Raw genomic sequence first — 19,168 nt, forward strand, 5'->3', positions numbered from 1 at the left:
GATTTTCCTGGGGCATTGTCTGTGCTTACAGCACAGCCACGTGGGCCTCGTCCCTTACAGTGGGCAAAGAGAGGGCTGAGAGAGGTAGAGGACGTTTTGAGCAGTTTTGGGTGAGGAGGGGGAGAACTGGCAGGACAGATGGCTCTCTTAAAAGCAGGATGGCAGAGGAGACCTGCATGGGATGCTGAGCAAGAAGCAGGAGTCCGACACGTCCAGGCATCTCTAGAGGTCTGGATAGGAGAGCGGAGTCCAGATAGTTTCAGAGAGAGATTTCTGTAGCAGATTATGGATTTGTTTGGGGGAGAAACGAAGGCAAGGGATGCTCTTTCTTCTTTCCTTTACTCACCAACTTCCTCCTTTTGTGCTCTTCCAGGGTGTAAGAACAGTGCTCCCCCTTCTTCTCCTAGCAGTCCTTTCCCACCAGGAACAAGCTCAAACCATCTCCTTGGGCCTTTGGGACCTCTTGGCGAGAGGTCCTCCTCCAAGAGGTTTCCTTTGGGAGGAAAGCAGCAGGATGCCGCCAGGGTGGTTCCGCCACTGCAAGTGCGTCAGGGTGGGTGGGGCAGTGGGGCCAGAGGAGCTGGGCTGGACCAGGGGCTGTGCGGGCAGATGGCAGGGCATCTTCTCAGGCAGGGCTGCAGCAGACACCCTTCCCTGCACACTGAGCCACCGCTGCCCTCACCTCTCCTCAGGCGCATGCCAAGCCTGATCTCCAGCAAAAATGACTGGAACGCAAATGTCCCGCCTGTAAACCAACTCCCTGGCTTCCAAATTCTTTCTGTAGTGCTAGCCCTGCCCCACAGGTCCTGGGTCCATGTAGGGAGAAGTGGCAGGGTTTCAGCAGCAAGCTCAGTCCCCTGCAACTGATTGCTCTCCCCACAGCAACAACTGTAACTGGAAAGTGGAAAATGTGGGCTTGGATACTTTCGGGCCAAGGAGAGAAATGTTCTCACTTCTGGACAATGGTTTTAAATACTAGGCCACTTATATATTACTAGGGAAGAGGGTAACTCTTCCTGATATATTTTGGAAAAAAAAAAAAAAGTTTTAGATTTTTATGAAGGAGAAGATATTTTCAGCTTTATAAATCCAGAGTGCAGAAGGCACCTTCTATCAGCAGGTGACTGGTCAATAAATGTCCCAGACAGACTGTCCTTGAAATTTCCTGTCTTGGCTAATTCCAGCCTTCTCCGCATGCCGTCTTCTGAGCTCTGCTCCTGCGACAGGCTGGAGGCACACAAGGATGGCTTTTGATCCTGCTATAGCAACCAGATAAATAAGTCCCTTTGGAGAACTTGGGCTGAGGCAAAGTGGAAATTAGTAAAATTTAATCTTTCCATTAGGATATATCTTATAAGTTTTTAGAAAAGTAATTCCTTCATTTTATCTACATAGTTTCATTGCCTATGAAAATTAAATTTTATTAGAGGAAATACAGTGAGCTGGTCTCAGTATCACTTAGGTACTAAGAAATGACCTGCATGCTGTGAACTTCATCCAGTGGAAGCTGTTACCAATGTAGATGGCATTTAGCCAAAAAGAGATAGAACAATAGGGGCCCAGCCCAGCAAAAACCCCCGCATGAATCCCAAGTTACTCCAATCTCACAGTCACAAATGCTTCCAAGTGAGCTAAGGCCAAACTCCAGCAGACAGCTATTGTTGAGGAACATTAAATGGGAACACTTGATTTGAAGAGGTAGTCTAGCAGAAGGGGCTCCACTTAACTATGACTCTTAGAGCTACTGCTGCTCACAGCTCCCCATTTTCTTTGTGTTCCTCTTCCTTCTTAAAAAGCATGGGCAGGACAACAGTGCTTTGTTCATTATCCCTTTTTGCAGCAGGACCTCTTTGTACTGGGAAAGGTAAAGTGACCTCTATTAATTCATGACTCACATGAGCAGTTACTTCATCTGAGTTTTGAAATGACTGGCTTTAGAAAAGCCTTTGCATCTCTCAAGGAGCTCTGTTATGTAGACCCTACATAACCTACATAGACCCTACCCTAAGGTAGACCCTTCAAAAGCTCTTCACCTGCCTGGCTCAGAGTATGAGTTGATGACTTATCATTTGGAATAAGTAAATCTTCATCTTTATTATGATACTGACACAAATGATGTTTCAGATAACTTTGGCATGACCTAGACCGTATTCTTTTAGCTTCTCCAAAACAAACTCCCTATCTTTTTAGCCACACAGGATGTAAGACTTGGAATTTAAAAACAAAGTTTTAATATAGTAAGATCAACTTTGATTAAGCATCAGCATGTTTGGGTTTACCTGCAATATCTGTCTTTACAATTTAGTTCTTTCAAGCCTGCTCTCATCTGAACAATTACAGTATGTAAATCAAGCTATACTGGCATGCTGTACCTGCAGGAGATTGTGAGTACAGCATTCTTCTCATGGGAGTGCTGAAAGATAAGGAACTGAACTGCAACCATTTAAATTCATCACATTCATAATTATCAATTGTACCACATACCATGTACACCTCAACACAGTTTATTAAAATGAAGAAAATATGCAGGTAGGTTTGAGAATAATTGTGACTGAAATATATCCTACTAAATATAATGCAAAGCGTAATTTCTCTCCATTGGATATTGTATAGTTCTTTGTAACCATGGGAGAGGAAAAGAAAACCACCCAAAAAACTTGCTTGAGGTATTTCTTTCTTCTACATCCGTTGTGAAATCTTTCCAGCTCTTGGCAGAAAGTCTGACATTTGCATACCATGCCAAAGAAAATAGTTACCATTTTATACATTAAAATAAGAAAGAAAGAGGTGAGAGTTATTTAAAAAAAAAAAAGGAAATTTAGCACATACTAGGTTTTGGTCTATCATATGTGGTGGACTGACATTACAAGAAAATAGATGCAGTTCAGTTTCAAAATCATTTGAATGGTCTGCTTGAGGATTCTAAAAGATAGCAAAGAAGTCAAATAATTAAACCATCTCAAACAATGCTCAAATGTTATTTCCCAGAATTGTGAAACCTAGGGAGTGAAATCTGAATTTTGTTGTTAACTAAGTAGAGTCCTTCAGGACATTTCTCAAAGTACTACAATAAATGCAACCTCATCCTGAAGCACCACAAAATATCATCCTCAGCTTTCAGCTGGGAGAAAACTCTGAGCAAGTGATGACTAAAGCTCCCAGTAGAACTGAAAAAAAAAACCCCAAAGTAGAACATCATTTCATAACTCCCATATACAAAAATGCAGAATAGAAATAATCAGAAAGTGATTGTATTCTAGAGGTCGAGTGGAGGAAGGTCAAATCCTCAATAAATATCAAAAACAGGTAAGCTGATTTTTAGAACTATTAAGAACAGAGGGCAAAACAGAAATGTCATTATTTTCTGCCATTGTGTGATGGTTCACATACATGTTAAAGATTCAGTACTATCCTGACCATCTATATCAACAAAATAAATCAAAAAGGTAACAATAATGTCTGAACATGTGAGAGAGCTTGAAGAGTTACTAAAAAAAATAGAACTCATTAGCTAAAGATGACAAGACAAAATTCAAGCAAGGAAATAAATGGAAGATAGGTCCATTGCTGAGCATTAAAACCATTGCTAATTCCAACATAAAATATCCTTGAATAACCAGAAGCTGGAGGGATTTTCTAGGAAAAAAGATCCCTTTATCCATGCATAATACTTCAACACTCTTTGTTCAATCATGCACCTCTGACCAATGGATCGAAGACTACTAGGAAATAAAAAAATCTCTTGGTTTGTGAGGAACGAAAGGACTAAACTAAATTACTTATGAGACAACAAGTAAGAAGAAAAAGAGAAAATTAGAGGTTTAAAATAGTAAAATCAGAGGTGCGTCTGCTCTGGCAGTGAAGCAGCTAATATTATGGGCCAGCCTGAAGGCAAAACAGAGCAAAGGACATGCAGGAGGCCCAAAGGCACGTGCAAATTGCTAAAATAACAGGGCCAGGACACCAGCTCAGCACTGTTCCTATCATCTGTACCATTTCATTCCTAGCAGGCTTCCAGGCATGGCAGGGCTAGTTTTAGGGCTGTAGCAACTATCAGACAATGCCCAGGAAAGGTCTGAGGAACAGCATGAGCCAGGGATTATTTCCAGTATGCAATCTGGACAGAGCTGGGCTGTTTGGATCAGGGAAGGGAGTTTAGCTATGGCAAGCTGTACTTGTCCTCAGGGCCACATAACAGGCCTTATTTTCTGGTACAAATATATGTGATCACAGGAATTCCTGTTAAGCTTTTTGGTAGAGTGGATGGGCTGCTTGCTCTTCACCAACTCAGAAGAGGCTGGACAAGGAATTCCCAAGACTACAAAATCATTAAGTATATAAGATGAAAAGCTGAGAAGAATATAGCCAGGATCTCAGTATAATGTTATAATGGGGCTGAAAAAGAGGTTGCACTATAACGTTTCCTTGTAGCTGTGTGCAAGTGTCTTCTTGTCACCACAGAAAACAGAACTAGAGGATAGAGGGTTTCATCGGTATTGTTTGAGGCTCAGTGGAAATAAAACGCACACCACTGTTCTTGGGCAGGAGCAAGGAGGATGGGCATGAATAAAAAAAACATGTTTTCATGGTTGACGGTAACTGGCAAGTGGGTTATTCTGTCTCTTCAGAAAATAAGTTTGTGGGTTTGGGGGTTTTTTTTCCTATCTTAGGCTGCTCTTGGTCCTGCAGGTGTCCTAAACATCCCCCTAGGAGAGGAAGTAAAGGGCCTGGGCTGCTTCCACACTTTCTCCCCTCCTCTTTAAGACCATGCAAAGACGTAATTCTTATAGAGACAGTACAGAGCATGTGCCTATTTACCTCATTATCTCAGCATCGCCTTCACGTTGGCTGAATATCAGGCAGTTGCCCCACCTCTAGCTATAATACCTATACGTATTTCTTAAATTGAAGGTGCAGCCAAGATGATGGATCTTTTAGAGAATATGTATGTTCCTATATGTATGAAAAAGATCCATATAAACAGTCATTTCTGCGTCGATGTTGTGTTCCTATTTAAAATACACAACAACAACCAAGGGAAATACAAGCTTCTTTTTGAGCCTCCACCCACAAATTGATGACTCTATACAGATCAACAGAAGAAAATCCTGTTTATAATTAACGTATAACAGTGGTGTAGCAACTTTGACACAGATCTTGGTGTAAAGAACGAAATATTTCTATGCAGCCTGACCACCACCCAGGCTTGTCCTTGCCTTCTTTATCTTTACAGCTTGAGCCAAAACTACACACTTGAGAATTAGGCCACTGCAAAGAGGGTCTACTGGGCCTATGGGTTCTGCTTTTCATTTAATTTATTTTTGAAGAGGAAAAGTAATAATATCTCCCAAGCATATTCCATTTTTGACATCAGGATAAGGTCACTTAGTCAATTATGTCAATCTGTGACATGATTTCTCCTTCCTAGTTCAAAGGGCAAAAATGTTTAACCGCTGTCAACTTTTAAACTGTCAACACTACTCACCAACAGGAATGGGTTGATGTGAAGCACCCAGAGCTGTTGCACTGTGTGCATGCCAGGGTTGTCTCTGCATCCCCATGCTCCATTAAGAACAGAGTTCTGTTGTCATCAGAACAGCTACAGCTGAATAAAGCAGAATTAAAGCTGGGGTTGTGGAAAATCAAGCAGCAGCACCAGAGCTACACGTATGGCCAGCAGGCATCAACCAGCCATTTCTAGCAGAGATGAGCACAGTGAGAAAAGATGCCATTTACATATGTAACTGAGAGGATTTTTTAACTAAGGTATCTATTGCCCTCCTTGTGGGTATGATGGTAGAAATGGACAGTAACAATTTAAATGGCTAACCCGGTCACAAACTTGCAATATTGTTAGAGAGAGTAATCTAAACTTATGAAAAGTTCCTTTGACCATTCAGCTTTCTTAGTTCCAAGATCCATATAAAGGGGGAAAGAAAGTTGCATTTTCAATTACGTATACTTGAAGTGGATGAATATTGATGGATTTTTATTGAATTTATTAAGGATGTTAGAGACGTGCAGAGAGTCAGGTTGTACAACCCAAAGCCAGCAGAGCTCTTTCTCATAGGCCCACTAATTTCAGTAGGTTTTCTCTTGGAAAAAGGACCTACTATCCTGAGAAATAACTGCCTGAACTAGCTCAAATTGCATCATTTTGACTGCCTTAGACAGCTAAAAAAAGGAAAAGGAAGCTACTTTTCAATATGTCCAATGTTCATTTCTACCAATAGGTGTGGGAGAAGGCATCCTCTGAGTACTTTGTATTCTGTGGTGACACAAAAATAGCAAGTGCAAATAACAAGCATACAAACCTGCTGATGAAAGAAGTGAGCAGAGTCCCATTTTATTGAAGGAGAGGAGGTGTTAATTACAGACCTCATGGTAACTGAGCTGCCAAGAACTAATAAGTTTAATATTCAAATTCAAATGGTGCATTATTTCCTGATTCTTACATGTTCAGATATTTAGACTAAGGTCAAGATGGACAATATTATTCTTTTTACTTTAAAAAATGTTTTCCTACACTTCACGTTAAAGTCTGTTTTATCTGCAAATACAGGGGAGAACATAAGGCAGTAAAAAAGGCAACTCAGTCTTATCAGAATTAAAACTACTAAAATATCCATAGACCTAAAGACAAAAGCAAGCTTGAAGCAGACATGCTACATCAAGAGAAACCAATGCAGCTCCAATCAGTAGTATCAATTTTTCATTAGTGTGAAGCAGCAAGCCCAGCTCTGGTTCAGATGGAAAGTGCTGGTCCCAGTGGCCAGCTGTTGCCCCAGGGATCTAAGGCAACATTAGGTGGCTGTTCTGCATCAGCAGGATTTAGGTGTCAGCCTTCCTTTGCTGGTTTGGAGAAATGCCACTTCATTGCCACAGCGGTTGCAGGTGCTTACATTCCTCTCGAACGATGTGTTCGGGTCCCTTGGCACTGCTAGTGAGTACGTTCAGGCGTGCTTCCTTGTTGGCTGCACTTTGCCACAGGTAAAGGCTTACTCTACCCAAGCCTGTTTGGCATTCAGGTGAGGCACCCCTGTGTCCAAGTCTCTCTGAGACCTCAGCCCAGCCTTCAAATGTCTTTGATGCTAATTATGATAAAACAGCTGCATGAAGTTTAGTCTATATTTGAATAGACTAAGACTATATTTGAGTAGACTAAGACTAAGATAAGCCTTGTCACTGAAACCGCTTAGGATTTCCTGTACACAGCCTGTTTACTGAGTGTGAGGTTAATTTCAAGTCATTGCAGCCATCTAAAAGTTAAACTGCCAGTCTAAGCTACATCACCAAGACACCTCCAGAAGATGATTCATTTCACATGCCATGAACACCTCTCAGATGTTCTTTTCTCTCTGTTGATCACAGAAGGAGTTGAGGTGCCTCACTTAGGCTATGATCAAGTAAAAACGGAAGAATTTTATTTTAGGGCTGTTTGATCTTATACTTTGGTTTCTTGCAATTTATTATGTTTTCTGTATAAATCAGGTTCTGTATGGGAAGTGTTGAGTTTTTTGTTACCAGTGTTCATTAATATACTTGGACAAATAACCTGCTGTCATAACCTCAATATTAAGAAAAGCACCTTCACATATGGAAATTTAAACCTGTAGTGTCTTATTGGTGCTGTTTTCAAATATTACAGCTGGCTAGAAGTAGACTATTTTAAAGCACAATTTTTAAAAAGAGCAGAGGAAAGCAGCAGGTCAAACTACATGAGAGAGTACAGTGAGTGGGAAGGATGCAGCTTTATGTTGATGATAATTTTATTCTTTCAAGCTCAGGTGACTTGCATTATCCTTTCTGCAGCTAGAATTCCATTGTGTTTATGTTAGTTAATAAAATATACAAGTCAGTTATTTTCACCATAGGCAAAGGATTTTTCGTGAAGGCATTTAAGCTACATACTAAAATTTAAATGCATTGAATTAGTTGTTGATTTCTCTTGAATATCTAAGCACACACACAAATTAGCTCAGAACGTTTTCTATTAAACAATGGTCACATAAAGTAATTAAAAATTAGTTCTCAGAGCTTCATTTTGCCAGTAATTTATTCTGAAATTCTTACTAATGATACAGTGGAAGAAGTTTATTAGTACATTAAATTTATTAAATAAATATTGCATATGTCATGTAACTGAAGTTTGAGCCTAGTTCAGATTTGCAGAGGTACTTCAGTTCTATTTTTGCTACCATTTCTTCTGTCCTTATGCTGTTCTTCAGAGTAAAGTTTTAACATACTATTATGGACCACAAAAAAGGGAAGATTCAAAATATGCAGACAGAAAGAAGGATCATGATTGCCACTGATTTTTAATAAATTTGATACCTAACTGCTATTTATGTCTTTAAAGTTTTTCCTGAAGTGATTTAAATCAAAGAGAAAACAGAATGTTCAAAACCTAGTGAGTACAAGAAAACTTTGTGCATGCAAGTGAGGATTTTAAATCTGCATGCTATTTTGGTACTTACACAGCCTGCTTATGCATCATATCCAAGCATATTCAACAGTAGATACGCCCTTCTGTCCTCATGAAAGAAAAAAATCACGGGTTAGTTATTTTTGGTTTTCCTGCCCCAAATCCAAAGTGCATGGGAAAACTCATGCTGAGTTTTTGGATATCCTTATTTCACAGCTAGCACCTAGCACCAGTGAGGGCTGTGCTCTACTGCCTTGTAAAAGTACTGTTCAAGACTTCCACTGTTAGGCGAGGACTGGGTGTTGAAGATGACCATGGTGACGACCAGCAGTGGAGATTCACAGGCAGCCAGGGCCAGTTTCTGTGACAAGTTTGGCACTAGACTGCATTCAGGAGAAATAAAACTAGTGCTAACAGCCACATCTTACCCAGTGCTTTGGCAAGGTCAGGGAGCTGCTGCTTTTTTCTAACATCTGGAGCAGAGACTCTATCGCTCTGTCACAATATCAGAAGCATTGCTGTAGTCCAGTTTGACCTCACACATACATGAATCTCTCTGGCTAGATTTATGCTGTCAGATGTGGGTTTTGGGGTTGCATGGATCTAATGTATTACCAAGGAGAGCTCAAGGACATCAGGGCTGCAGACTACCAAAATGTAGAGTCAGGTGCCATTGTTTGGGGAATGTGAGAGCAAAAGGTTCACACCTTGTTATTTTTTGTTACTAGTGTCTCCTTCAATCTAGCTGACATATGACTTGAAGAATCTATTCTTTCTCCAGATGTCATTCCATGCTGATGTGTCATGAGAGTTTGGTGGTTATGATTTAAGTGCACTTACTATCAGAGGTCTACTTCTGTCCTGCTAAATCCAGATAAATCACACCTGAACTCCCAAAAATCTTCTGAGAGGACTCAAATATTATGGGAGATATAACTTCTTTTTGTAGCACTTTGTGGGGGAGGTTTTGGAAACCGGAGTAACTGCAGCCCCTAACAGCTGAGATTTTATCCTGAAAGAAAGTACTTGAAAGAGGTCCCATTTGCCTCAGCAGTGAGAAAGAGTACTGGTTATTAGCAGTCCATAGACAACAGAATAAGCCCATGCTCTCCCTCCTAGTCTTTTCTGTGGTGCCACATTTCAGACAGAAGAGTTTAGGATGCTAGCAGCTGGCAGTGGCAAAAGATTTTTTTGAGGAATTATGTATATGCTAATACATTGATTATTTGCATTCTTTAGGATTCATTGTAGAGTTTGCCATCTGAATGGAAGTTGATAGATCGGAACAAGCAATGTTTCTTGTTTCCTGTACCTTATATTTTACTAACTAGTAAAACCTAGTAAAACCTAGTTGGTGTTAGTCTACTGGTAATTTTCAGTGAAAAACCAACCCTCTCTGTGGTCAAGACATCTGAAATGGCATGAGAAAAGGAAGGAAAAAAGGATGTGATGAAGAAGAATGGGTTTCTACAGCCTTCAGCTCCCACGGTAACAAAGGGATTTGTAACAAATGTTCACAGAGTAGGTTTCAGGAGAGAATATGGAACATCATACAACATTTCAAAGAAAGTTTGAGATGTCAGAAATGCATTATCAGAAGAAACATGATAAGGGTTAATCAACAGATCATTTTTCTTTCTGATGTTCTTGATCTGATTTGAGACATTTCTAACAGAAAGTGAGATATTTCATTCTGTATAACATTTCCCTAGCAACAGTTTTAGACCCACCCATGCCCAAGTGGGCATTCAGAGCCCTCCTCTTCTTTAGACCTGAGTCATTGTTGAGTTTTCCCCTGAGATGTATAACAAATTCTTTATTTCTTTGTTAGCTGTCTTGCAGATACTGCTTTCTCACTAGCTATTTAGCATGAACTAGTTTCCTGTTTTATGTGATTCACTTTATGAAAATTATTTATTTCCTATTAAATCCTTTCTACCAAAAAACTTAAGTCAATGATCATACCACTAATTTCATCCAAAGCCTGTGGTTTTGATTACACAGTGTTTAATCAAATAAAGAATGATATTTCGTAAGTAGCATTATTTGAAATTAGTCTGATGAACAAAGCAACTGGAGGAGCCAGAGAACAGAGCAATAAACAGGAAAGGGTGTTGTGACAAGTAATGCAAGGAAGTAAAGGCTATGATGGAAACGGAGGCTGCAGTGGAAGCAACTCAAAAATTTAAAGATGTATGTTATCCCTGAGTAGATGTAAACTAGTCATACAAAAGAATTATCACCTGACGTCTTCAATGTCCATGTGTTCTGAAAAATAGGGATAGAGCTGAAGAAGAATGGGTATTTGAAGGAACAGCAGAGAAGAGATGAAGTTTCAGGGACAGCTGAGCCCTTGCAGATACCTGCTGAAAAACAATGTCTGGAAAACAGATATGTGTTCAAGAACAAAAGATTTATGAGCAAGGCCAAGGACTGTGGTGGCTGGTGGAGCAAAGAAAGAGAGCTGTTGACTGTCAGATTAGATAAAAGGATTAATCCATGTTATTTCTGCTTTGTCACAATCACAAGTCACAGAAAGCCACCAACTTCAGCAACAATCAAGACAGTATTAATGTTTTTAATGCCAAAAATAAACATTCTGAAACACAACAATCTTTGTGCTAGCCAATTGTTCTACCATACCTGAGAGGATGGATATAGAGGGAAACATACTGCATAAATAAGCATGAAACTGCCCCTTAAGCATACTCTCACTTCATTTTATGTGTATTTTATACTCCTATGTGTATGTCCCCAATACATTTGAGGCATTTTATTTTTCTGGCTAAACTTCATTCATTGCCTTTAAATCCGTTCTATATTTGAAATAACAGTAGGAGCTCTGTGTTCCTTATAAAAGTTACCTAGGCATCACAAAGTCACCTGTCAAAATACTTGGCATCAAGGCGTCCCAGTCTCATAAGTATTTTGTAAGAAAACCATAATTACCTTTTAAACAGCTTTCAATTCAAGAAACCAAACACACCAGGTTAAGCCTGTTAATACAAGATAGATATCTTGTGTCAAAACCAAGCAATTTCTTTCTGTTAACTATCCACTAAACTTCCCAGCTACATCTATCAAAAGATCAGTTTCTTTTTTTTTACTTCCAAAGCAACTAACAGCACAAAAGAGAAGAGAAGATAATAGAGAAAGTCAGAGGGTAGCATAGGTTTCAGATCAGAAACGAAGGTGCTTCTCTGGAAGGTCTGCAGGGAAAAAGTGAACTTGAAGGGGGAGAATAAGTTTTGCACAATAGTGTGGCCTCTGAAACCAATTTTAGTCAACAGAATTCAACAGGAGCTTCAAAGGCTGATTTCAATGATGACCCACTGTCCTTTGAACTAATAATATAGTCACCTGGCTAGTTTTGCAGGAGCTATTAGTGGAATTCTTCTTGAAAGAAACTAGGACTTTTCAGTCAAAATGTACTTACTGGTTACTGACTCACTGACTGATGACAAAGAAATGAAGCACACACCAAACCCATCAACAGACAATTTGGTTTCCTTATGAAACAGGAACATAAATACCAGAGAAATAATAGAAAAGTCAGAGAACTTTCCTACTTTCTATTACAATGAAAGAAAAGAAGCAAATGTTGTTTCTGAATAAAATTGTGTTGGCTCTGGTATTCAAGAAATAAGTGTTTTCCACATGCACTGTTGAACTCCACTGCCCAAAAGCCATGGAGGAGATCCAAGATAGCCAGGTAAAAGTGTTGGTAATATGCAGCTTTTTTACACAAACACTCATGTTTTAACCTGCAATAAAGCTGCAGATACTTAAATGATTTTAAAAGTTTACTTAATAGCCCATTTTTTGGCTATGACCATGAACGTGCTATGAATTTCTTCCACTGGACCCTTTTTGCATAATACATTAGGTTTGAATGTGGCCTTATTATCCTTAACTGCCATCCCTTATCTACTTAGATCATCACCATGGACTCTGCCTGAACTTCCCCCTTCCCTCTTTGTATGAGCTTCTTACCATCTCCTATATAACCTTAGATGCTTTCTTTGTTTATATATGGATTTTGGTTCATTAGCTGCCAAAAAACCATGGATTTCTGTGACCTAAACTGTCTCTCCTGCTATGAGGTATTCTGTCAGTGTTTTTAAAGTAACACCGCTACCGCTATTTGAAACAATGCCCATAATGCTTAATATTGGCAAATTTCCAGTTGCCCACTGCATTCCCAGAGGTATTCTGTGCAGTTCTCAAGTGAAAGCAAGAGTCTCAATTTCAGGAATATGCAGCATGGGAACAAAATATCAAACCAAGGTGGTCTCAAAGGTGCAGCTGCAATGCCAGCTTGATTTCTTCAAAAGAAGCAAGATATCTGTGTTTCCATTGCTGTTGTGTTCAAAGCCTCATTGTTCTAAAAAAGGTTGTTACAATTAAGTTTGGAGAGAAAGATAACATATGGGGTTTTTTACATGTTAACATTAAAACTTTGTACATACTACAATGCAGACTGGCTTCTGTGGGGAATTTTGTCCAGCTGAGAGTTAGAATTCCATTTCTTTAGCCCAAGTTTCCTAATGATTTCAAAGTTCTGCATCTGTCCCTGACTAATACTAATTAGGGTGCTCTCTTTAAACTCTCATCTGCTCCACCAAGTGTTTTAAAGGGTGCCAAGCACGCCATCCAAATTTTGTGTGCTGCTTCTGCCATCTCCTGTATATCTGTTTAAACTCTGACAGGTTTGCAAAAAGCAGGAGTGGAGGAATAATTTAATATTTATCAGCAAAACCAGTTTGAGAATAGCAACAATACAACCTACTGATTCTTCCTCTAAGAAAAACAAAACAAAACAAAACAAAACTCCTGCTTATCATAAACTAATTGTATAGATTAGATATTTAGATGAAGAAAAAGCTTTTCATCTTACACCATGACATTTTTACAAGTGGGAAGTATTTAACAAAACATGCAAGATAGGGAAATGTTTGAAGAACGTCCTGGTTTGGGAGGTCAGCATTTTATTTACTTGATGCAGGGCATTATAGTAGAGAGATTTCATAAAATTAAATAAACAATGACAAATTTGCTGGCTGCACACTGTTTGAAATGAGTGTTTACAGTTACTGCAGAGATCTTTCTAGAGTTTAGTTGTGATTGGGTTTATAAGACCTTTCTGGTTCTATTAAATGAGCTAAATACAGACTAAAGACTAACCTAAAGCCCACTGAAGTTATGACAAGTTATTTATTGACTGAGCAAGAAATCTAACGTCTCTTTCCTGTGCAGGTTTCAGGTCACCTACAAATGAGCTTTTTCTTGCTTGTTTATAAGAGTTCTCCTGAGCTTACCTAGCAAAAGGTTTCACTCTTGGAGGAGACAACCTTCCCTCCCATTAATCAGCTTGTCTCCACGCCGGGGGAAAGCTCGTGTACAGGTTCCTTCTGAGAGCTTCAGAGAGACAAGAAAAATTGCATTAAAAGGAAAGGGAGGAGGAGGAATTTTCAGATGCATGGAAGACCAAGTGAACAAGTGAGAGACTGCAGTCTCCTCTTCTGCAGCTGCTTCCTGAGGACAGGCCACATTGATTGGTGCTAGACTGCAGATTGCCCTGCTGTTCAGAGAAAAACAGGGAATAGCACTAAGCCTCTAAACAGTAAATCAATAAAAAATGGTCAATTGAGGATGTCACTATTTTTAGATAATAAAAAAAGACAGACTCAAATGGTTCAGAAGGGCTATATGATTACTGATGTTGTACACGCTCCAAGGATACCAGAGGAAATCAAATTTTCCTACACGAGACCCAAAATCTGTAGGAAGTTCAGCTTTTAAAAACCAGCTTTTCCAAAAAAGCTGTATACAGAACTGTGACTCACCACCACCTAAGTAGTTTAAAGAAAAAAGCAAATAAACAAACTCGAGCCTAGTGTCTTGCTCTCTCTGCCCCCACCCCTCTGCCTTTCTTCCCCTCTTCCCAGGAAAGATTCAGAAGAGTTTATAACAATGAAGAAGCATAACTCTATAAAACTTTAAAGAGGCTAACAGAAAAAGCTGCTTTGAATGTCTCCATAGCCCCCTTAAGGTCCTAATTGTTAGTTAAAAGCTCTCCATACAGATGCTAATTGAAAATGAAGTGTAGGAGAAGTGAAATCTAACCTTATTTAAGTCAGTGGGAGTCTTATCATGAACACTGACGGCGGCAGAATTTCACACAGGATATTTACTGTTGCCATCCTGGTAAATAGCTCAGCACCTTTTTTAACACTCAGCTGGAAACTTTCTAGCAGCACAGTACAACCAAATCTTACAGCCTGATCCTTGCTGCGTCATACAGTCACAGTGAAGGTGAGCAAATCTATATAGACAGAGGTGATGATAATTACACGTTTGTAAGATTGCTTGGGCTTCTGCAAATGGGAAGCGTTAAGTAACTCATATGAGCATTATTACATAGTGCCTTGCATATAGGTGACCCATAAAATCTTTGCAGACTTCAGTTCTATGAGAATTTAAAATTTAGTTTTGCACTGTTCATTTTCTACAGCCATCATCCTTGTGACTATAGAAGGGTCCCTTTCAAGTCTGAAACACAGTGGAGATAATTTTGCGCTTCTTTTGCTGCTTGTTTATATCTACTTACTGTAATTCCTATTCAAATAATATTGAAATAAAATGCACAACCTAACTTGAATTGTCGTTTGAAAGTTTGCAGCTTTCAAAAAAGCAAAAAGCTGCAAACAACTAAGATTCAAGAGCACAAAGAAATTGTGACAGAACATTTTGATCAGAAAGCAGATATTGTGACATATTAAAATTACACACCTGTTTATTAAATAGAAAATATGCTATCTGAACAAAAATGCACTATTTTCCTTTCCTATACAGCTATGCATTAATGTGCTTAACACCTTCCCCCCAAAACAAGACTGAGAAAGAGCAGTTACGGTATCAGAACCAGTGTTCAATGGAAGCACAGAAATACTGGAGAACATAAACATCACAAGGGTATTATTCATATACATTTTTGTGCCATTTAAAATACACAAAAGCTGGAACCCAGACAGCAATTTCATGTTTTTGATTAAGATCATTCTTTTTTGTTATTGCCGTAACCCGCACTTTTTATTCACTAAACTGAAGTTCTGTCAATACTTACCTTTTAGCCCAGCTAGTGATTTTTTTCTAGAGTGACTCCAGAAGGGCATTCTTGCAACAGGAATGTACGCTGTATTTGATATAGAAAAACAAAGAGCAAGCCAGGCATGAGGGAATGCTCTGTCTTCATCTGTTCTGCAGACTGTGTTTTTTCCTCTCTTTCTCTCTCTCTTTCTCTTCCTATTCTGTTTCTCCATTTAATTTCTTCATGCTCCTTTCCATACCCCTATCAAATCTTTATTGAACAGAAGATGAACTATACCATCTAGATTCTCACCACTTGGCAACAGCAAAGACATCCTTGCCCATCTGAGGTTAGTAACTAACAGGCATCAGTTCATTTCAGAATGAGTCATGATTCAGTATGTTAATTCAATCTGTTAAAATGGCAGTGTATTTGACTAAAGGTTTTATGGGTTTGTTTTTCCTTCTCAGTTATGATAAATCTTTTCAGTTTTTGTAGCATTGTCTTCTTTAATAAGATTTGTTAAGACATTTGTAAATCTAAGTGACATTTTCTTCAAAACAGAACCTAACAGTTTTCTCACGATTGACAGTATCAAGTGTTGGGAATGAGGTTCTTTGAATCTCAGTTTCTCGATTGCCTTGAAAACAGATATTGCTGATATACTTAAAGGTATTCTATTTTCAGAAAATTCATTTTCAGAAAAACAAACAACAGGCGGGTTAATCTATCTTTATTAAATGATAAGTCTAACAGATTTAAGAAACAAAGGAGTCTGAACTGTGTGTGTATGGAGGATGCTAAATTGTGTTTTATCATGCTTAGTACTGTTTGAACAAACAACTCCGTAGTGTTCACCCAGGGTGAATTCATTTAGTCTATCGGGCTCAACATTTGTCTACAGAATAAAAAAGAAATCCTGTATAAAATAAAACTTAAAGGAAAATGGTATTCTCACTTAAATTAAAGTTCTTCCTGTGCAGGCTTGAAATGTATTTACTATATAGAATATAACACTTTATTGTGGCAAGGCTTCTGTAAATGAGGATTAAAGTAATAAACATCAGTTTCCTGAAAGGCAATTTACAAATAAATATAAAATTTCTTAATGGACATTATATTAATGTATCTTCATATGGTCATATGTTACCCATGTATTTATTGCTCTAAGGTAACAACTATTATAAACTAGAATGCAGGCCTGGGTAAACTAATATTTAGCTGGTTGTTTATCTTATAGCAAGGTCCAAAGCATGCTTCAGGGTACCATGGTGGTATCCTGAAAGGGACCGTCACTAAGATGGACAAGGAGTGGACAAGGAGACTCTAGAGCAGTCATTACCTTTGAAAGATCTGGGTTTGTGGCAAATTGCTACAATAGATCACCAAGAGGAGACAATTCTGCAAGCAATTTTTGTGTTGCATAATTACGTAGGCTCAGCTTGTCCCGTTGTATTTCTATTCCATAATACAACATAAAATCAGATGCTCCTTGAAATCTTCTCACATTGATTTGGGAATTTATACAAAGTAGTCTATCTTTGATTCAATTTTCTTAATTGTATGGGTCAACAGAAATGTGAATACAGACATCACCTTCCAGCGAGTCTCTACATGACTGGGTCAAAGCAATGAAGGGACGCAAATTTAGATACTACTCCACTCCCTTATTGACAAATGTTAAAACACAACCCATCCCTGATTGAGCTGTCTTGCTGCATTAAAATCAATACATAGGTAAGAAAAATGGAGACTAGTTTAGTTAAATAAAACAGAACCACAAGAAGCGAGGAATTTTATCATACATATCATGCTAGTCAGAAAAGCTAATAATATGCAAATTACAACATTTCTAACTACGTATGAGGGAGTTAGACTGCTGAAATGTTAAAAGTTTCTCTCAGTTTTAAAACCTGGCATTGTTTTGGAACTTCCAGAATTCTGTACATGTCATGGAAGTCCACGCCGCTCCCCCTCCCCCATACCATTCCCTTCAAACAGAAAAACTTCTTGGGAAAAGTGAGGATCTCTAAGTTTCTCTATGCACTTGCTGGAGAAAACAATAAAAGGTAGCAATGACAATTATATTAATTTTAAAATCTGGTAGTTAACCTATGATAATTAGTTAGTTGATAATTTACTATAGTTATCCATAATTAGATTTATTCATAAAACCTATACTTTCTGATTAATTTGCTTTTTCTGTGGCTATAGCACATTTTAACATTGGTCTTGAGACCAAATCCACAGTGTATTATTTATTCAACAAATATGATGACTGCTAGAGCAGAAGAGACAGATAGATGCAAAATATGGAAACTCTCAATTCTTTCTGGCTGAATATCATATATAAGTTTTATCAATTCTATATACCTACAAGAGAAAAGGAATTTCGGGCTCATTGGTTGCAGTATTGCAGAAGGATCTCCTTATTGATTCCTGTAGGAATAAACAGACAAGTTTCCAGGTACTGTTGGTGAACTGGCCACTTAGAGATAGAAAAGCAGCAAGAGCTACAGATCTGTCTTCTACCTGAAGCCACAATAAGTCAAGGTTAGTGAAGGAAAAGAAGGAAAAGGAGAACCCATCCTTTAAAGGCTTACCTGAATCCCAGCTCAGAAGCAGTTGTCACCTAACTTTGTTTTTCTTACCTGCATTTTCTCCCTTCAAGAGATTAGAGCTGTCAAGAGATAATGCAGCAGATGGACCATCTTTCTAAAGCACAGCAGAAAAGCTGATAGTGATTATAGCAAGCAAAGGGACATCACTGAAAACCATCGCTTGTGACACAAGCACCCACTTTACTAGTCAACAAATGGCATGATTGTGCCTGCTAGGCCAAAGTATTTCCTCGCTGCTCTTTCTGCTGTGATGGACCGCAAGTGCTGTTCTAATTCAGGAAGTTGTCAAGGGATACAAACTGTTATTTATACACACACCGATGCTGCTGGAACAAAGCATGCATCAAGGAGAAATGAGTCGAGACAGTACGACTCAATTTCAAAACCTTTTTAAATGTCACCCAAGAAAGACTGATGTTGGAAACCAACCGCACGTGTGTGCACGTAACCTCTTTTCTGTTTCAGTCACGTGTGCAAGGGGAGTTTGGAAAGCAAAATGTGAAAACTGGGTGCTCAGTAAAGAAACTGACACACTTGGTTTTGGCAAAGCACAAGGAACTCTGTGGGGGTTTTGCAGAAGATTAAGCACAGATGCGTTTATTCCCTATGACTTCCCACATGAAAACAACTTTGAAACAAGGAAGGTAACTTTGCTTTGTGATGGTTCCTATCCTAGTTAAAAACAAAGCAAAAGAGTTGAGCACTCGCTCTCCTTTGGCTTCCTTATTTGTATTTTGTGTACGAATAGGTGGCCTTATATCCCAATTTGACTCTTACAGGAAACCGTAGCATGGATCAGTGGGCATAGCAGGGGACCAGTCATAGTTTTATATTTTTTTGCAAAGGAACAGCTGCTCCCACTGCCCCGCCTTAAAACCCTTTAATCATTAATACACATGTATATGTATATATATGTATATATGAGTGTATATATATGCATATATATGCATATATGCGTGTGTATATATATACACACACATTCTGTTCTATTCTATTCTATTCTATTCTATTCTATTCTATTCTATTCTATTC

Source organism: Pygoscelis adeliae, unplaced genomic scaffold (genome assembly GCF_000699105.1).
Source record: "Pygoscelis adeliae isolate BGI_AS28 unplaced genomic scaffold, ASM69910v1 Scaffold57, whole genome shotgun sequence".
NCBI lineage: Eukaryota > Metazoa > Chordata > Aves > Sphenisciformes > Spheniscidae > Pygoscelis > Pygoscelis adeliae.